The sequence below is a fragment of the Melanerpes formicivorus genome, unplaced genomic scaffold, assembly GCF_026170545.1.
Source record: "Melanerpes formicivorus ecotype bairdi unplaced genomic scaffold, bMelFor1.0.p_v2 SCAF_311, whole genome shotgun sequence".
NCBI classification, from domain to species: Eukaryota; Metazoa; Chordata; class Aves; order Piciformes; family Picidae; genus Melanerpes; species Melanerpes formicivorus.
In genome coordinates this window covers 1-18,767 of record NW_027142663.1, presented here as the reverse complement: position 1 = coordinate 18,767, position 18,767 = coordinate 1, and positions in this window count along the sequence as shown.

Genomic DNA, 18,767 nt, shown 5'->3' with positions numbered 1-18,767 from the left:
CAGGTAACAGGGAAGCAATTTGCTCTGCTGGAGGCTGCAGGCTGTGGCAACCCAGGGAAGGTACTCAAAGCCCTGGAGCAGGCTGCCCAGGGAGGTTGTGGAGTTTCCTTCTCTGGAGACTTTCCAGCCCCGTCTGGATGTGTTCCTGTGTGAGCTGTGCTGGGTTCCATGGTCCTGCTCTGGCAGGGGGGTTGGACTGGATGATCCTCAGGGATCAGTCCTGGGACCAGGCTTGTTCAACATCTCTGTGGGGGCCATGGACAGTGGCACTGAGTGCACCCTCAGCAGGTTTGCTGATGACAGCAAGCTGTGTGGGGCAGCAGACAGCTGGAGGGAAGAGATCCATCCAGAGGGACCTGGGCAGGCTGGAGAGGTGGGCACAAGCCAACCTCAGGAGGTTCAACAAGACCAAGGGCAGGGTCCTGCAGCTGGGTCGAGGCAATCCCAGGCACAAATGCAGGCTGGGCAGGGACTGGCTGGAAAGCAGCCCTGAGGAGAGAGCCTTGGGGGTGCTGGGGGAGGAGAAGCTCACCAGGAGCTCTCAGTGTGCACTTGCAGCCCAGAAAGCCAACCAGAGCCTGGGCTGCAGCAGGAGAAGTGTGGCCAGCAGGGCAAGGGAGGTGATTCTCCCCCTCTGCTCAGCTCTGGGGAGACCCCACCTGGAGTACTGCCTCCAGTTCTGGAGCCCCTATGACAAGAGGGATGTGGAGGTGCTGGAAGGTGTCCAGAGCAGGGCCAGGAGGAGGAGCAGAGGGCTGGAGCTGCTCTGCTGTGAGGACAGACTGAAGGAGTTGGGGCTGTTCAGTCTGGAGAAGAGAAGGCTCCCAGGTGACCTCATTGTGGCCTTCCAGGATCTGAAGGGGGCTACAGGAAGGCTGGGGAGGGACTGCTCAGGATCTCAGGCAGTGCTAGGACTAGGGGGAATGGAATGAAGCTGGAGGTGGGGAGATTGAGGCTGGAGGTGAGGAGGAAGTTCTTCCCCATGAGAGTGGTGAAGCCCTGGAATGGGTTGTCCAGGGGAGTGGATGGGGCCCTGTCCCTGGAGGTGTTCAAGAGGGGATTGGATGTGGCACTTGGAGCCATGGTCTAGGCATGAGGTCTGTGGTGACAGGTTGGCCTCGATGATCTTTGAGGTCTCTTCCAACCTTAGTGATACTGTGAGACTGTGAGACTCTGATAATGCATCCAGGTGGGTTTGGAATGAGCCCAGAGAACCTCTCTGGGCAGCCTGCTCCAGGACTGTGTCACCCTCACAGTAAAGAAGTTCCTCCTGATGTTGAGGTGAAACCTTCTACGCTCAAGCTTGTACCTGTTGGTCCTTGTCTTATTACTGTGCACCACTGCAAAGAGCCTGGCCCCCTCTGCTTGACACCCACCCCTTATCTATTATAATCATCACAATAATAATAAACCAGGTTGGAAGAGACCTTCAAGATCATCGTGTCCAACCCATCAACCAATCCAACACCACCTAAACAACTAACCCATGGCACCAAGCACCCCAGCAAGTCTCCTCCTGAACACCTCCAGTGATGGTGACTCCACCACCTCCCCAGGCAGCCCATTCCAATGGGCAATCACTCTCTCTCTGTAGAACTTCTTCCTAACATCCAGCCTAAACCTCCCCTGGCACAGCCTGAGACTGTGTCCTCTTGTTCTGGTGCTGGCTGCCTGGGAGGAGAGACCAACCTCCGCCTGTCTACAACCTCCCTTCAGGTAGTTGTAGAGAGCAATAATGTATGAAGAAGTTCCTCAGTAAGCATCCCTGTGTGCAGTACTGTTCCAGACACACTCTTTATGCATCAAAACATCAATGTTTCCCTCTCAAAGGCTTGGGGAATATTCAGAGGCTGCTAGAGGAGCTTTGCTGTGTCACACAAGCAAGGGTTTGAAAGCTCAGGGCTCCTTTCACCTACAGCTAATGAAAGGCGGCGCAAATCCTCTCAGCTCCTCCAAAGTGACTCCAAACCCACCCGTGTGCATGCTGAGTGCTGGAAACAGGGAGCCAGAGCTCAGCTCAGTATGCAAAGCATTTTCTGAGCCTTTGATGGCTTATTCTTGTAAGTCTTTATATGCTGGCGCTGCCGCTGCGAGGAGCGTGTGAGACCGGGCTCCTGGCTGCCGCGCTGCTTGACTCCAAGTTGACTCATGCTTAAGCGTGCTTGCTTGGAAAGCAAGAAAGCTTTCCTATTATTCTCAGAAGGCAGAGGAGATCAGGAAGGCTCTGGATCTTGCTCAGCTCCTGTTCGAGTGATGAGGAAAATTCCCGCTAAGGAGGAGAGCAGGAGGAGGAAAGAGCCCCAGGAGGAGCTGCCGCGGGAGGGCCCGGCACGGGTGCTGGGACCGGGGCAGAGAGCTGCTGCCTCTTACCAGCATCCCTCCGAGGCAGGCACTTCTTACAGGAACACTGTGAATTTTGAAGCCATCAAATCAATTATTCATGGGAAATCATTTGCTGTGTCTAGCCCTTCCCTAAACCGCTCCAGCAGCGCCTGTCTCTAATGGGCTTACCAAGCTGTGCTGGGGCCGGTGGGCAGCCTCGGCCTGAGGGGGCAGATGGTGTGAGCCCGCTGAAGGCGCAGATGATGTGAGCCCCCTGAAGGTGCAGATGATGTGAGCCCCCTGAAGGCTCAGATGATGTGAGCCCCCTGAAGGCTCAGATGATGTGAGCCCGCTGAAGGCGCAGATGATGTGAGCCCCCTGAAGGCGCAGATGGTGTGAGCCCGCTGAAGGCTCAGATGGTGTGAGCACGCTGAAGGCGCAGATGATGTGAGCCCCCTGAAGGTGCAGATGATGTGAGCCCCCTGAAGGCTCAGATGATGTGAGCCCCCTGAAGGCTCAGATGGTGTGAGCCCACTGAAGGCTCAGATGGTGTGAGCCCCCTGAAGGCTCAGATGGTGTGAGCCCGCTGAAGGCGCAGATGATGTGAGCCCCCTGAAGGCTCAGATGATGTGAGCCCCCTGAAGGTGCAGATGGTGTGAGCACGCTGAAGGCTCAGATGATGTGAGCCCGCTGAAGGTGCAGATGGTGTGAGCACGCTGAAGGCTCAGATGATGTGAGCCCGCTGAAGGCTCGGATGATGTGAGCCCCCTGAAGGCTCGGATGATGTGAGCCCCCTGAAGGCTCGGATGATGTGAGCCCGCTGAAGGCTCAGATGATATGAGCCCCCTGAAGGCTCAGATGATGTGAGCCCACTGAAGGCTCAGATGATGTGAGCCCACTGAAGGCTCAGATGATGTGAGCCCACTGAAGGCTCAGATGGTGTGAGCCCACTGAAGGTGCAGATGGTGTGAGCCCACTGAAGGCTCAGATGATGTGAGCCCCCTGAAGGCGCAGATGATGTGAGCCCGCTGAAGGTGCAGAGGGTGTGAGCCCCCTGAAGGTGCAGATGATGTGAGCCCACTAAGGTTCTTTTGAGGAACACTGCTCCAGGAGAATACCCTTGGCCATGGCACTTCACACTGGGAATAAAAGCCCCCCCATTCCCCAGGAGCTAAAAACCACCAAATCCTCTCTTTCCACTGTTTCTGTCCCACTTCAGTCATAGAATCAATAAGGTTAGAAAAGACCTCAGAGGTCATCAAGTCCAAGCTGTCACCCAACACCTCCTGACTAACTAAACCATGGCTCCAAGGGCCACATCCAATCCCCTCCTGAACACCTCGAGGGATGGGGACTCCACCACCTCCCCGGGCAGCACATCCCAAGGACCAATCTCTCTTGCTGGCAAGAACTTTCTCCTCACCTCCAGCCTGAACCTCCCCTGGCACAGCTTGAGACTGTGTCCTCTTGTTCTGCTGCTGGCTGCCTGGGAGAAGAGCCACCTGGCTACAACCTCCCTTCAGGTTGTTCTAGACAGCAATGAGGTCTCCCCTGAGCCTCCTCCTCTCCAGGCTAAGCAACCCCAGCTCCCTCAGCCTCTCCTCACAGGGCTGTGCTCCAGACCCCTCCCCAGCTTTCTTGCCCCTCTCTGGACACGCTCAAGCATCTCAATATCCTTCTTAAATTGAGGAGCCCAGAACTGGACACAGGCCTCAATTCCCACTTCCTGGGGCAACAGAAGCCTGAATAATCCTTGGGGTGGGGTTGTTGTGTGCGTGTGTGTGTGAGTGTTTGCAAGTGTCTGGAAACTTCTGATGTTTTCAGCGTTCTCGCCTGCTTCCAGGCTCACGTCCCCCCTTTGACAACTTGAATGTAACTGGGAAGAAGCAGCCAGGGCAAGATCCTCCCGAGGTGCCACTTCCCCTGGCTTTGTTTGCTAATTAAAGCCCAAGCTGACACAAGAGGAGCCACATGCTCACGGTGCATAATTTTTGGAAGAGGCAGCCGCAGCCTCGGAGTGAATTTCACACTCGCGCAGGCTCGTGTCAGATGCTGCCTGCTCGCTCTAGTTCATGAGGGGCCATTTATATTCCAAATGTAAAAATAACTTGGAGCTAGCACATTCCATTAATAAATTAGGGCTAGGATTTTGTGTTTTCAAAGGCTAGGGGAAGGTATAAATAGACTTGCTAAAAACGGCTGAGACGCTGTTGGAGTGTTTCTCTTTCACCTGCTTTTATCCCAGGCTCTGCTTCCACTCTGCCTCCCCTGTCCAGCCCAGGGTCTGGCTCTGAAGTCCCCTCCCACGATGTTGTCACCTGGGAGAAGGTGTCTGGACCTTGCCAGGCTGGAGAGGTGGGTACAGTCCAACAGGATGGCATTCAACAAGTCCAAGTGCCAGGGGCTGCACATTGGCCACAGCAACCCCAGGCAGTGCTACAGGCTGGGGGCAGAGTGGCTGAGAGCAGCCAGGCACAGAGGGACCTGGGGGGAGTGGCTGAGAGCAGCTGAACATGAGGCTGCAGTGTGCCCAGGGGGCCAAGAAGGCCAAGGGCATCCTGGCCTGCAGCAGGAAGAGTGTGGCCAGCAGGAGCAGGGAAGTCCTTCTGCCCTGTGCTCAGCACTGCTCAGGCCACACCTTGAGTCCTGTGTCCAGCTCTGGGCTCCTCAGCTTAGGAAAGAGGTTGAGCTGCTGGAAGGTGTCCAGAGAAGGGCAAGAAAGCTGGGGAGGGGTCTGGAGCACAGCCCTGTGAGGAGAGGCTGAGGGAGCTGGGGTTGCTTAGCCTGGAGAAGAGGAGGCTCAGGGGAGACCTTCTTGCTCTCTGCAACTCCCTGCAGGGAGGTTGGAGCCAAGTCTCTTCTCCCAGGCAGCCAGCAGCAGAACAAGAGGACACAGTCTCAAGCTGTGCCAGGGGAGGTTCAGGCTGGAGGTGAGGAGAAAGTTCTTCCCAGCAAGAGAGATTGGCCCTTGGGATGTGCTGCCCAGGGAGGTGGTGGAGTCCCCTTCCCTGGAGGTGTTCAGGAGGGGATTGGATGTGGCACTTGGAGCCATGGTTGAGTTAGTCAGGAGGTGTTGGGTGCCAGCTTGGACTTGATGATCTTCGAGGCCTTTTCCAACCTTACTGATTCTGTGATTCTATGATTGTATGGCTGTGGGGGCCACCAGGAACCCAGTCCCCACCTCATTCACTGATTGAAAGGTCGTGTTGAGGTCTCCAGACCATGGTAATCAGCTGTGCAGTGCAGTCCTGGTGTTTGAGAGCCCAGCTGGAGCAGCTTTCTGTGCTGCTGGCTCTGAGGGCACCCTCCTCCCTGCAGTGGCTTCAGCTCCTTGCTCCTTGGGTGTGTGCCCACACTGCAGTGCACATTTCAGAGCTCTCTGTTCCATTTTGAGTTGAAAAATAGTAGCTAGCTGGGCTGATGTGAGAGATGCCAGGAGAGCTTTTCTGGACTTAGAGGACAGGTTTCAGTTTCATTCATTCTCATCATGAGAGACGGAGCTCTGGAGCTGGGACAGAATCCCCAGGTCTTCCAAACCCCAACCAGAGGAGTTTGCCAAACTCCCTGCCCCAGACCAAAGGATTTCCTTCCCCATAAAGAGCCTCATTCAGAATGCTGAAACCTTTTCCTTTGAAGCTTGACCTTTTCAAAAGACCAAATTTATTTCCATGATGGAATTAAAATAGCTGCAGAAAGCTTCTGCGGAGTAGGAATTTCTGTAACCCCTCCAACGCTCTGACGGTGTCTGACTGCTGAGGGCTGAGCAGGGGAATTTTCCACCCAGCAGCCCATTGCCACAGGAAGCTTGGCCTGCTTGTGCTGGACTCCCCCACCCCTTTCCAAGGTGCCTCTGTTCGGGCTTGCAGTAGTCACAGTCTCACAGAATCACCAAGGTCGGAAGAGACCTCGAGGATCAGCGAGTCCAGCCTGGCACCACAGACCTCATGACCAGACCATGGCACCAAGTGCCACATCCAATTCCCTCTTGAACACCTCCAGGGATGGGGACTCCACCACCTCCCCAGGCAGCACATCCCAATGGCCAACAACTCTCTCAGTGAAGAACTTTCTCCTCACCTCCAGCCTAAACTTCCTCTGGCACAGCTTGAGACTGTGTCCTCTTGTTCTGCTGCTGGTTGCTAGAGAGAAGGGCCCAACCCCCACCTGGCTCCAACCTCCCTGCAGGGAGTTAGAGAGATGTAGTGAAGAACTTGTTCCTAACATCCCATCTAAATCTGCTCTTCCCCAGCTTATAGCCATTGCCTTTCATCCTGTCCCTGCAGGCCTTTGCAAACAGTCTCTCTACATCCTTCCTGTAGCCTCCTTCAGGTACTGGAAGGTGGCTTTTAGGTCTCCCTGTAGCATTCTCTTGTCCAGGCTGAACACCCCCAGCTCCCTCAGCCTGTCCTTGCAGCAGAGCTGCTCCAACACTCTGATTGTTTCTGTGGCCACACCTTGAGTCCTGTGTCCAGTTCTGGGCTCCTCAGCTTAGGAAGGACATTGAGAAACTTGAAGGTGTCCAGAGAAGGGCAAGAAAGCTGGGGAGGGGTCTGGAGCACAGCCCTGTGAGGAGAGGCTGAGGGAGCTGGGGTTGCTTAGCCTGGAGAAGAGGAGGCTCAGGGGAGACCTTCTTGCTCTCTGCAACTCCCTGCAGGGAGGTTGGAGCCAGCTGGGGGTTGGTCTCTTCTCCCAGGCAGCCAGCAGCAGAACAAGAGGACACAGTCTCAAGTTGTGCCAGGGGAGGTTCAGGCTGGAGGTGGGGAGAAAGTTCTTCCCAGAGAGAGTTGTTAGCCATTGGGATGTGCTGCCCAGGGAGGTGGTGGAGTCCCCATCCCTGGAGGTGTTCAGGAGGGGATTGGATGTGGCACTTGGAGCCATGGCTTAGTCATGAGGTCTGTGGTGACAGCTTGGACTCGATGATCTTTGAGGTCTCTGCCAACCTTGGTGATACTGTGAGACTGTGCTAATACTGTGCCCTTCTCTGGACCCTCTCCACCAGGTCCAGGTCCTTGCTGTGTTGAGGGCTCCAGCCCTGCACACAGTACTCCAGGTGAGGTCTCCCCAGAGCAGAGCAAAGTGGCAGAATCACCTCTCTGGATCTGCTGGCAGCGCTGCATTAGATGCAGCCCAGGATGTGATTTGCCTTCTGGGCTGCAAGCTCACCCTGCCTGCTCCTGCCCAGTTGCTCAGCCATCAGCACCCCAAAGTCCTTCTCCTCAGGGCTGCTTTCTAACACCTCCTCCCCCAGCCCCTATTGATAGCCAGGGCTGTTCTGGCCCAGATGCAGAACCCTGCACTTGCTCTTGTTGAACCTCGTGGAGTTCACCTGGGCTCACCTCTCCAGCTTGTCCAGGTCCCTCTGGATGCCACTCTGTCCCTCTGGTGTATGGACAACACCACACAGCTTGGTGTCCCCTGCACACTGCTGATGGTGCATTCAGTCTCACTCTCTCTGTCATTGATGCAAATATCAAGCAGCACAGGTCCCAGCACGGACCCCTGAGGGATACCACTGTCACTGCTCTGCCTCTGGGCTTCAAGGCATTGAGCACCACCCTCTGTTGGTCAGCAGGCTGATGAATTCCTCCTCCTAGAAGCTCTGGGGTTTTCCTTTAGATAGCAGTTTCCTTTGACAAGAACCTACTTGCAGCCCAGAACCCACAGAGGTGAGGTGGGGGCCAGCACAGGGATGCTGCTGAGAGGGTAGCCATGGGTTAAAGGTCCTGACATGTCAGGCACTGAAGCAAATCCTTCCACAATCATTGCCTCACTCTAAATGTATTCCAAGGCAACAAGTGAGGCAGGGTGGCTGGGGCTTGGCCTCTCCATGGCTAATTTCAGTAAACAAGGTGTAGGGCAAAGCAGTGAGAGGAGAGGAATCCAGTGAGGTTCTCTGGCCCTCTCTTGGTTTGTACTTCCTGGGCAGTGCCAAGGTGCCAGGAGGAATCTTCTGGCAATGCAGCCTGCAGCAGAAGCCATGAAGGCTTCCTCTGCACACATTTGTGAATGGGGACACTGGCAGTGGGTGCTTGCAAAAGACAGCCAATGTCTGTGTTGGCTGACAGAAGGAGGTGTGACATGAGCAAGGCAAGATGCTCTCCTCCCTCCTCGCAGGAAATCTCAGCCTTCCTCCTGCACAGGCTGGAGGAAGCAGAGGGATGTGCTAATGGCCTTCTCCTGGAGGCTCTGAGCTGAGGCACATCTGAGCTGAGGCACATCTGAGCAGCACCCTTCTGGATGGAGGTGAGTAAGTTCTGCGTGGCAGTGAGTCAGCACAGCTTGTGCACCGCCGGACAGGCACCAAGCCCTCCCGGAGCTGTGCTCAGACACTACCTGCAGCTGGGGTCTCGTGCCTGCCAGGTGAACCTTCTGGCCTTAGGAAGACTCCATCCTGCTGGATCCCAGAGCTGGTGGCACTCTCTTCATGATTCAGCCTTCTCACCAAAGGCCACTTCCCTTTCAGGAAAGGGTCACAGCTGAAGCACCCAGGGTGGTTTAGGTCCCAGCCAGGGGAACGTGCACTTCACACAACCCATTCACAGCCCAGCCTCTCCCTTTCCTGTTAGTGCTCTCTGTGGAGGAGGTAATTGCTTTGAAAGCAGCCCTCCTGAGACACCCCAGCGTGTGCCCAGGACATCTGTGGAGCTGTCTGAGGGCACAGGGCTGTTCTGTGGGTGCAGCACTGCAGCAAGGCTGCAGCTGGGGAGGGTGTGTTGGGTCTCAGGTCCTACTCCCTGTTTGGGTTTAGTTGCAAGCCCCTGATGATTTGTTTGCCCTCTGCCAGTGACATGCTTGGCTACCCCTGCATGCCCATCTTCCACTGGGTGCCTTGCTCAGAAACACACAGGAGGTCTCTCATCAGCCACTGCAGTGGTGCCTCTGCCTAAATATAGCTTGGAGCTCTTGCAGCCCCAGGTTGTATCCCAGATGCTCAGCTTCTGGCTCCGGGTACCGCAGGCTGTGCTACAGCAGCTCCCTCTGCTCTGCCTGATGTCAGCAAGGCTCCCAGGGGCAGGGAGGGAGGCAAAAGCTGTCTCTGGTGGCTTTGTGTTCTCCTCAGCAGCCCTAGGAAGCTGACCAGGGCTTACCTGCAGGTTTCCATGAGTCAAAGTGCCCCCTCCCCTCTGTGCCCCCCAGGGGGTGAGCTCCGCGGCGAGGCAGCGCGGTGCCCGATTGCAGCAGGGCAGACCAACAAAGAGTGGAAATTTCCAGCCTTTGGCTGAGGTTGGGTTATTGGGTTTGTTCCTTTGGTATGTAAAATAGCAGTGGAGTGAGGAGATGGGAAGCCAGAACAGTCAGTTGGAAGTCCTGGTTTGATCCATTTACGTGTCTGGTACAGTGCACGTTTGTCATAGTATCATAGCACCAGTCAGGGCTGGAAGGGACCACAAGGATCAGCCAGCCCCGACCCCCCTGCCATGGGCAGGGACACCCCACACTAGATCAGCCTGGCCAGAGCCTCAGCCAGCCTGGCCTTAAACACCTCCAGGGACAGGGCCCCAACCACCTCCCTGCACAACCCATTCCAGGGCTTCACCACTCTCATGGGGAAGAACTTCCTCCTCCCCTCCAGCCTCAATCTCCCCACCTCCAGCTTCATTCCATTCCCCCTAGTCCTAGCACTGCCTGAGATCCTGAGCAGTCCCTCCCCAGCCTTCCTGGAGCCCCCTGCAGATCCTGGAAGGCCACAATGAGGTCACCTGGGAGCCTTCTCTTCTGCAGACTGAACAGCCCCAACTCCTTCAGTCTGTCCTCACAGCAGAGCAGCTCCAGCCCTCTGCTCCTCCTCCTGGCCCTGCTCTGGACACCTTCCAGCACCTCCAGATCCCTCTTGGAATAGGGGCTCCAGAACTGGAGGCAGTACTCCAGGTGGGGTCTCCCCAGAGCTGAGCAGAGGGGGAGAATCACCTCCCTTGCCCTGCTGGCCACACTTCTCCTGCTGCAGCCCAGGCTCTGGTTGGCTTTCTGGGCTGCAAGTGCACACTGAGAGCTCCTGGTGAGCTTCTCCTCCCCCAGCACCCCCAAGGCTCTCTCCTCAGGGCTGCTTTCCAGCCAGTCCCTGCCCAGCCTGGATTTGTGCCTGGGATTGCCTGCACCCAGCTGCAGGACCCTGCCCTTGGTCTTGTTGACCCTCCTGAGGTTGGCTTGTGCCCACCTCTCCAGCCTGCCCAGGTCCCTCTGGATGGATCCCTTCCCTCCAGCTGTCTGCTGCACCACACAGCTTGGTGTCATCAGCAAACCTGCTGAGGGTGCACTCAGTGCCACTGTCCATGGCACCCACAGGGATGTTGAACAAGCCTGGGCCCAGGGCTGATTCCTGAGGGACTCTGCTTGTCCCTGGCCTCCACTGGGACATGGAGCCATTGACAGCCACTCTTTGGGTGCAGCCATCAAGCCAGTTCCTTATCCATCTAGTTCCTCAGCCCTGCCCTTCTGCTTTGCTTACTGTGGGAAACAGTGAGGAAAAGGAGAAAAAAAAAGAAAGGAAGGCAGAAAACCTTCTCCCAAACATTTCACAGCAAGGAAAATAACCCCAAACAACAAGCCATGAATTTCCCCTCTCTAGAGGAGCAGTGGGTGTGGGGGGGTTGTATCTCAGCCCTTCTGAGCTGGGTGCAGCTCTGTGGGGATGAACATGGTGCATGACATTCAGATTTAACTGCATCAGATCTCTAGCTCCTGCCCTTTGGCCTGCTGCAGCTCCCTTCTGTTGCCAGGCTCTCTTTCAGAAGTGGGGAGGGGGGAAAACCCAACCCAACCCAACCCAAAGGTTTTGAATGAGCCAAGGAGAAGCTGGAGAGCAGGCAAACTGCTGCCTGGCTTGCTGGCATTTTATTTCCCCACCAGCCCCCCCTCCACAGCATTCAGCCCAAATGAGGTCTTGGAGAGCCCCAACCTCTCAATCTGCACAAAATCACCCAGGGCAGGCAGGTTCCATGCTTAGCTTCTGCTCCTAGGGTAGGGTAGGGTAGGGTAGGGTAGGGTAGGGTAGGGTAGGGTAGGGTAGGGTAGGGTGGGATGGGATGGGATGGGATGGGATGGAAGGAAGGAATGGAATGGAATGGAATGGAATGGAATGGCATGGCATGGCATGGCATGGCATAGAATAGAATAGAATAGAATAGAATAGAATAGAATAGAATAGAATAGAATAGAATAGAATAGAATAGAATCAACCAGGCTGCAAGAGAACTTTGAGCTCATCCAGTCCAACCTCTCCCCCAGCACCATCTGATCAACTCAACCATGGCACCAAGGGCCTCAGCCAGGCTCTTCCTAAACACCTCCAGGGATGGGGACTCCACCACCTCCCTGGGCAGCACATCCCAAGGGCCAATCTCTCTTGCTGGCAAGAACTTTCTCCTCACCTCCAGCCTCAACCTCCCCTGGCACAGCATGAGACTGTGTCCTCTTGTTCTGCTGCTGGCTGCCTGGGAGAAGAGCCCAACCCCCACCTGGCTCCAACCTCCCTGCAGGCAGTTGCAGAGAGCAAGAAGGTCTCCCCTGAGCCTCCTCTTCTCCAGGCTAAGCAACCCCAGCTCCCTCAGCCTCTCCTCACAGGGCTGTGCTCCAGACCCCTCCCCAGCTTTCTTGCCCTTCTCTGGACACCTTCCAGCAGCTCAACCTCTTTCCTAAGCTGAGGAGCCCAGAGCTGGACACAGGACTCAAGGTGTGGCCTGAGCAGTGCTGAGCACAGGGCAGAAGGACTTCCCTGCTGCTGCTGGCCACACTCTTCCTGCTGCAGGCCAGGATGCCCTTGGCCCTCTTGGCCCCCTGGGCACACTGCAGGCTCATGTTCAGCTGCTGTCCCCCCACTCCCCCCAGGTCCCTCTCTGCCTGGCTGCTCTCAGCCACTCTGCCCTTGGCCTGCAGATGTGCTAGAGCTGGGTGATGCTTCCCTGATGTCTGCAGGGTGCTGTCAAACTGTGTTCACAGAGCCTCCCTGCACACAGCTGCCCCCCAGGGAGCGGTGCTGCAGGGTGGGAGGCAGTGCAAGAGCCCAGGCAGGCAGTGCTGCTGGGAAAGCCAAGGCTGTAAAGCAGCTTCACCCATTCTCTCCCCTGTGCATGCAGAAACAACTTTGCCACTTTCCCTTGAGGAACTTCCTTTCCCTTGCTGCCTGCTGAGCTCTGCTTTCCAGGCAGTGGTGCAGTTTTGCTGAGGAAAGTTATTGACCAAGCCAACCCCAAAGGCCAAAGCTGAACAGAGGCTCATGGTTCATATTGTGTGTGAGAAATATCACTCCTCTTGGACTCCTTCAGGAGGCTTTTGGACCTGAGCCTCATGGCACAAATGTTTTCTTCACCAGCTGCCCTTGGGATTTGTGTTTATGGTGCTCTGGGCAGCTCCTGGGTTAGGCTCTGCTGCCCTGCTTTAGGGATGAGCTTGATTCTCAGTCTGGAGAAGAGAAGGCTCTGAGGAGACCTTCTTATGGCCTTCCAGTGTCTGCAGGGGGCTATGAGAAAGCTGGGCAGGGACTTGTGAGGGTGTCAGGGAGTGATAGGACTGGGGGGGATGGAGCAGAACTGGAAGTGGGGAGATGGAGATTGGCTGTGAGGAAGAAGTTGTTCCCCAGGAGGGTGGTGAGAGCCTGGCACAGGCTGCCCAGGGAGGTGGTGGCAGCCTCCTGCCTGGAGGTGTTTGCAGCCAGGCTGGAGGTGGCTGTGAGCAACCTGCTGTGGTGTGAGGTGTCCCTGCCCATGGCAGGGGGTTGGGACTGGCTGAGCCTTGAGCTCCCTTCCAGCCCTGACAATTCTGCGATCACAAGGTGCTCTGTCCTTGCATGAAGGAGCTCTGCAGCTTTGCTAATGGCCTGGCAGAGCACTAGCTCTGGGGATTTCTTGTTAAGAGGCTGGCAGTTTATGGTTGCTCCCCCCCTGTGTATTCTCTAGATGCAGTTGAACAGCTGGAATTGTTCAGCTGTAATTGAAACTGCAATTGTAAGATGCTAATTTGTGAAGTTTGAACGTGCTAATTAAAGCTCATCTCTCTGAGCCCTGCTCCACTTCCAGCCATGGGTGGTGTCTGAGGGGCCCTGGTGCTTCCCATGAACTGACCAGGCTCTGCAGCCTTGCTGCTTCCCTTCAGCTCTGCTCCATCACTGCTGTTCCTACTGCTGAGACCATCCTAAATAATTCACTGCCTCTCCCTGATGGCAAAGCAGAGCTGTCATGGAGAGAGGGCTGTGTCCTGCTCTCCTTTCCTTGGGGACACTGCCACACGGTGCCACTGCCACACGGTGCCACCCAGCTCCAGGACTCTGCACTTCAGAAACTCTTAGAATCACAGAACTGTCAGGGTTGGAAGGGAGCTCAAGGCTCAGCCACTTCCAACCCCCTGCCATGGGCAGGGACACCTCACACCACAGCAGGTTGCTCACAGCCACCTCCAGCCTGGCTGCAAACACCTCCAGGCAGGAGGCTGCCACCACCTCCCTGGGCAGCCTGTGCCAGGCTCTCACCACCCTCATGGGGAACAACTTCTTCCTCACAGCCAATCTCCATCTCCCCACTTCTAGTGCTGCTCCATCCCCCCCAGTCCTATCCCTCCCTGACACCCTCCAAAGTCCCTCCCCAGCTTTCTTGGAGCCCCCTGCAGACCCTGGAAGGCCACAAGGAGGTCTCCTGGGAGCCTTCTCCTCTCCAGCCTGAGCAGCCCCAGCTCTCTCAGTCTGCCCTCTTGGGTTGGCTGGAGCCAAGTTCTCTCTCTTCCTCATCTCTCCACCAGCCTTGACCACCCTCTTTCAAAACAAAACCCTCTCCTTGGTCTTCCAGCAGCTTTAGGCTACATTTTCCCTAGGAGCTGCCTGGAGGTCTCATCTCCTTGGGGCAGCAGCTCTCCTGGGTTTGAAGCTCAGCCTTTTGATTCCTCCTGGGCAGTACCTGAGAGAGGCAGGCAGCAACCTTTACCAAACCTGCCTCCCCCGGGGGCTGTGCAGCACCCGAGGTGCTGGTAAACATTTAATCTCCTTTCAAGCTGCAGAGCTGCTCTCTTCCACCAGCCCCTACCCAACGTGCCTCTCCCGGGGAGCCGGCCACTTACATTAAGTAGGAATAATTGGCTGCCGTCTGTGAGAGGAGGTCTGTGAGAGGCTATTGTTTTGCCTTTTGTTTTTTAAAGCAAGCTGGGAGGCAGCTTTAAATCCGGCTGTATTGCTGTCGTTCTTTGCCCTCCTGAAGTAATCATCTGTCTTGAGTGTGTGTGTGCGGGGGGGGGGGGAGAGGAGGGGGGTTGGAAATGAAACAATACCGAAAAGCCCAAGGTCTGTTCTTTGCCACTCTGTGGAGGAAGTGGAAATGTAATTAAAACTGCAAATAAATCTTCAGCACATTTAATACCTGAGCTGAAGAGCTGCATTCGGCTGTAATGGCAGCGCTGCCTCCCCAGTCACGCCGCACCTGACGTGGGTGAAGGTTGCCTGAAGCTGAGGGGGTGGGGGGGGAGTGGTGCTGAGCTGCTGGTAAGAGCCCCTGGGGAGTTTTGGATTTATGGATAACGTGTTTAAAGAGAGGTTCAGAGGCTGACAGGGATCCAGGCAGGGCAGGTCCTGCCTGACCAACCTGAGCTCCTTCCATGCCCAGGTGATGCCTGGGGGATGTGGGGCAGGCTGGGGATGGAGTCTGCCTGGACCTCAGCAAGACCTTTGCCACCATCCCCCACAGCAAGCTCCTGGCCAAGCTGTCAGCCCCTGGCTGGGACAGCAGCTCTCTGAGCTGGGTTAGGAACTGGCTGGAGGCTGAGCCCAGAGAGTGGTGGTGAATGGTGCCACAGCCAGCTGGCAGCCAGGCACCAGTGGTGTGCCCCAGGGAGCAGTGCTGGGCCCTGTGCTCTTTAACATCTTCAGTGATGATCTGGAGGAGGGGATGGAGTCCAGCAGCAAATTTGCAGCTGACAGCAAGCTGGGAGCAGATGTTGGTCAGTGAGAGGGTAGAAGGGCTCTGCAGAGGGACCTTGCCAGGCTGCACAGATGGGCAGAGGCCAACAGGATGGCATTCAACAAGTCCAAGTGCCAGGGGCTGCACTTTGGCCACAGCAACCCCAGGCAGTGCTACAGGCTGGGGGCAGAGTGGCTGAGAGCAGCCAGGCAGAGAGGGACCTGGGGGTGCTGATGGACAGCTGCCTGAACATGAGGCAGCAGTGTGCCCAGGGGGCCAAGAAGGCCAAGGGCATCCTGGCCTGCAGCAGGAAGAGTGTGGCCAGCAGGAGCAGGGAAGTCCTTCTGCCCTGTGCTCAGCACTGCTCAGGCCACACCTTGAGTCCTGTGTCCAGCTCTGGGCTCCTCAGCTTAGGAAAGAGGTTGAGCTGCTGGAAGGTGTCCAGAGAAGGGCAAGAAAGCTGGGGAGGGGTCTGGAGCACAGCCCTGTGAGGAGAGGCTGAGGGAGCTGGGGTTGCTAAGCCTGCAGAAGAGGAGGCTCAGGGGAGACCTTCTTGCTCTCTGCAACTCCCTGCAGGGAGGTTGGAGCCAGGTGGGGGTTGGGCTCTTCTCCCAGGCAGCCAGCAGCAGAACAAGAGGACACAGTCTCAAGCTGTGCCAGGGGAGGTTGAGGCTGGAGGGGAGGAGAAAGTTCTTGCCAGCAAGAGAGATTGGCCCTTGGGATGTGCTGCCCAGGGAGGTGGTGGAGTCCCCATCCCTGGAGGTGTTCAAGAGGGGATTGGATGTGGCACTTGGAGCCACGGTTCAGTTAGTCAGGAGGTGCTGGGTGACAGCTTGGGCTTGATGATCTCTGAGGTCTTTCCCGACCTGACTGATCCTGTGATTGTACCCTCTGAGGGCAGGGTGAGTGGCTGGCTCCTGCTAAAGCCAAGTGTTCAGAATGCTAAAGCTGCAGCTTTGGTGATCCATTTCCTCTGCAAACGAGCAGCCCCAGGGCATTTGTTTGCCTTGGTGATCTCCTGCTAAATCGAGGGCTTGCTTCCTCTGCCTTGAGGTGGCTGCAGAGAGGAGAGGTCCCTCCCACCCTTGCCCGGCCCTGGTGCCACCCGCTGTGCCCCGGGGTGAATGGCTGCGTGGGGACAAAGGCAGTGACGAGGCAGGAACTGAGCTCGAGGGGGAAACTCGGTTTTGGGGGTGGGTGAGACTGCCAGATGTCCCCCAAAGCAAGACTTCAGCTGTTAGACCCCAGTGTCTGTAGGGGGCTGTGAGAAAGCTGGGCAGGGACTTGTGAGGGTGTCAGGGAGGGATAGGACTGGGGGGGATGGAGCAGCACTAGAAGTGGGGAGATGGAGATTAGATGTGAGGAAGAAGTTGTTGCCCAGGAGGGTGGTGAGAGCCTGGCACAGGTTGCCCAGGGAAGTGGTGGCAGCCTGGCACCTGGAGGTGTTTGCAGCCAGGCTGGATGTGGCTGTGAGCAACCTGCTGTGGTGTGAGGTGTCCCTGCCCATGGCAGGGGGTTGGAAGTGGCTGAGCCTTGAGGTCCCTTCCAGCCCTGACAGTTCTGTGATTCTGTGTCTTCCACAGGCTCTCCTCTCCTGCAGGCATTAGAGAATGAGGCTTTGTTGATGCCTTTGGTCAGCAGTGGGGCCTTGGAGTGCAGATTGCTGTCTTGGTGATATGCAGAGGTTCCTTCTGAAGGCTTAGAAGCTCTGCTCTGTGTCTGTCTCTGGGCAGGGATCTCCAAAAGGCTTAGCAGTGTGTGGCAAACCCAGAGACTGAGAGGTGTCTTGGTAGAGATGCTCAGCTGCTCCCTCTCACTTTATTTCTCTCTATTACCTTCTCCCATTTGATTATTGAATGTAAAATGTCCTTGGCCTTGCCTTGCCTTGCCTTGCCTTGCCCTTGCCTTGCCTTGCCTTGCCTTGCCTTGCCTTGCCTTGCCTTGCCTTCCCTTCCCTTCCCTTCCCTTCCCTTCCCTTCCCTTCCCTTCCCTTCCCTTCCCTTCCCTTCCCTTCCCTTCCCTTCCCTTCCCTTCCCTTCCCTTCCCTCCCCTCCCCTCCCCTCTCCCAGCTGAGGTCAGGCTGTTGGAGCCTTTCTCTGGCAGTAAAGCTCACTGGGGACATGGCAATGGTGTCTTGGAGGGCCGAGGGAGCCGGAGCTGGGACAGCAGAGCCTGTCTGCTGCAGAGGTCTTTTGCACAGCTGCTGACTAGAGGCTGGGCAGAGGAGCCTCTGGACTCCAATCCACTTCAGTTTGCTGAGCCATGTTGTTCTAAGATAATTACAGTGTTGATTGTGCTGATTGCCTGTGCTGGGGCTGCTCCAGTTTGCCTTTCCTGGCGTAGCTCCAGGATCGTCCCTGGGCTTCTCTGGCCGTTCAGCCTTCCTTTGTAATTAAAACAGAGAGTCCCAAAGGCCTCCTGAAACTGCTGTTGGGCACCAAGGATGAGCTGCGTGCCACGCTGTGCCCCATGGGCCCTGGGGCACTCCTCTGTGGGCAGCCCAGGTGCCAGGCAAGGGCCGGGGGCAGGGTGGCAGCGGCGCAGGGCTGCTGAGCCGGCAGGCTGGGGCGCCCCCCGGGCCCAGGGCACCGTCCTGCTGGGCACACCACTGTGCTCTGCAGCAGGGCACTGCCAGCCCCTCACCCCAGCTCCACCCCAGGGCAGCTCAGCAGCCAGACTCCTCACCACCTCCTGCTGTTGGCAGAGGGCTTGGCTCTGAAGCCTGGCAGTTCGAGCTGCTCCTGCAGGGCTTGGGTGGAGCTGGGAGCAGCTTGCAGCAGCTTTGGGTGGCTCCAGGTCAGCAGCTGCTGGACCAAAGGTCTCACCTACCCGGGACAGCAGCTACAGCTGCAGCTGGTGCAGCTGGCTGGGTGAAGATCACAAGAGAGGCTGAGAGCCCTGGGGCTGTTCAGTCTGGAGAAGAGAAGACTGAGAGGGGATCTGATCAATGCCTATCAATATCTGAGGGCTGGGGTTCAGGAGGGAGGGGACAGGCTCTGCTCAGTGGCATCCTGTGACAGGACAGGGGGCCATGGATGGAAACTCCAGCACAGGAGGTTCCACCTCAACAGGAGGAGGAACTTCCTCACTGTGAGCATCACAGAGCCCTGGAGCAGGCTGCCCAGGGAGGTTGTGGAGTCTCCTTCTCTGGAGCCTTCCCAGCCCCATCTGGATGTGCTCCTGTGTGACCTGTGCTGGGTTCTATGGTCCTGCTCTGGCAGGGGGGGTAGAGTTGATGATCTCCAAAGGTCCTTTCCAACCCCTGACATCCTCTGATCCTCTGATTTGGCTCTGAATGAAGATCCTGGGCCAGAGATGCCTCAGCACTGCGGGGTCTGTTGCCAGCCTTCCTTGTGCTCACCTTCCTTTCCCTGCACTCTGCACCAGGAGGGCTGTGGAGCAGGATTTCATCGCTCACTTTTCAGCCTCCAGCTGTGTTCTTGGTGTGTGCAGTTCAGCCAGCCCTGGTGACCCAGCTGTGCCAGCACTGCCTGCTGCTTGGTGGAGGCTGCAATAGAATCCCCCTCTAATGAAGGGTAACCTAATTAACAGGAGTGCTGGGCAGGATGG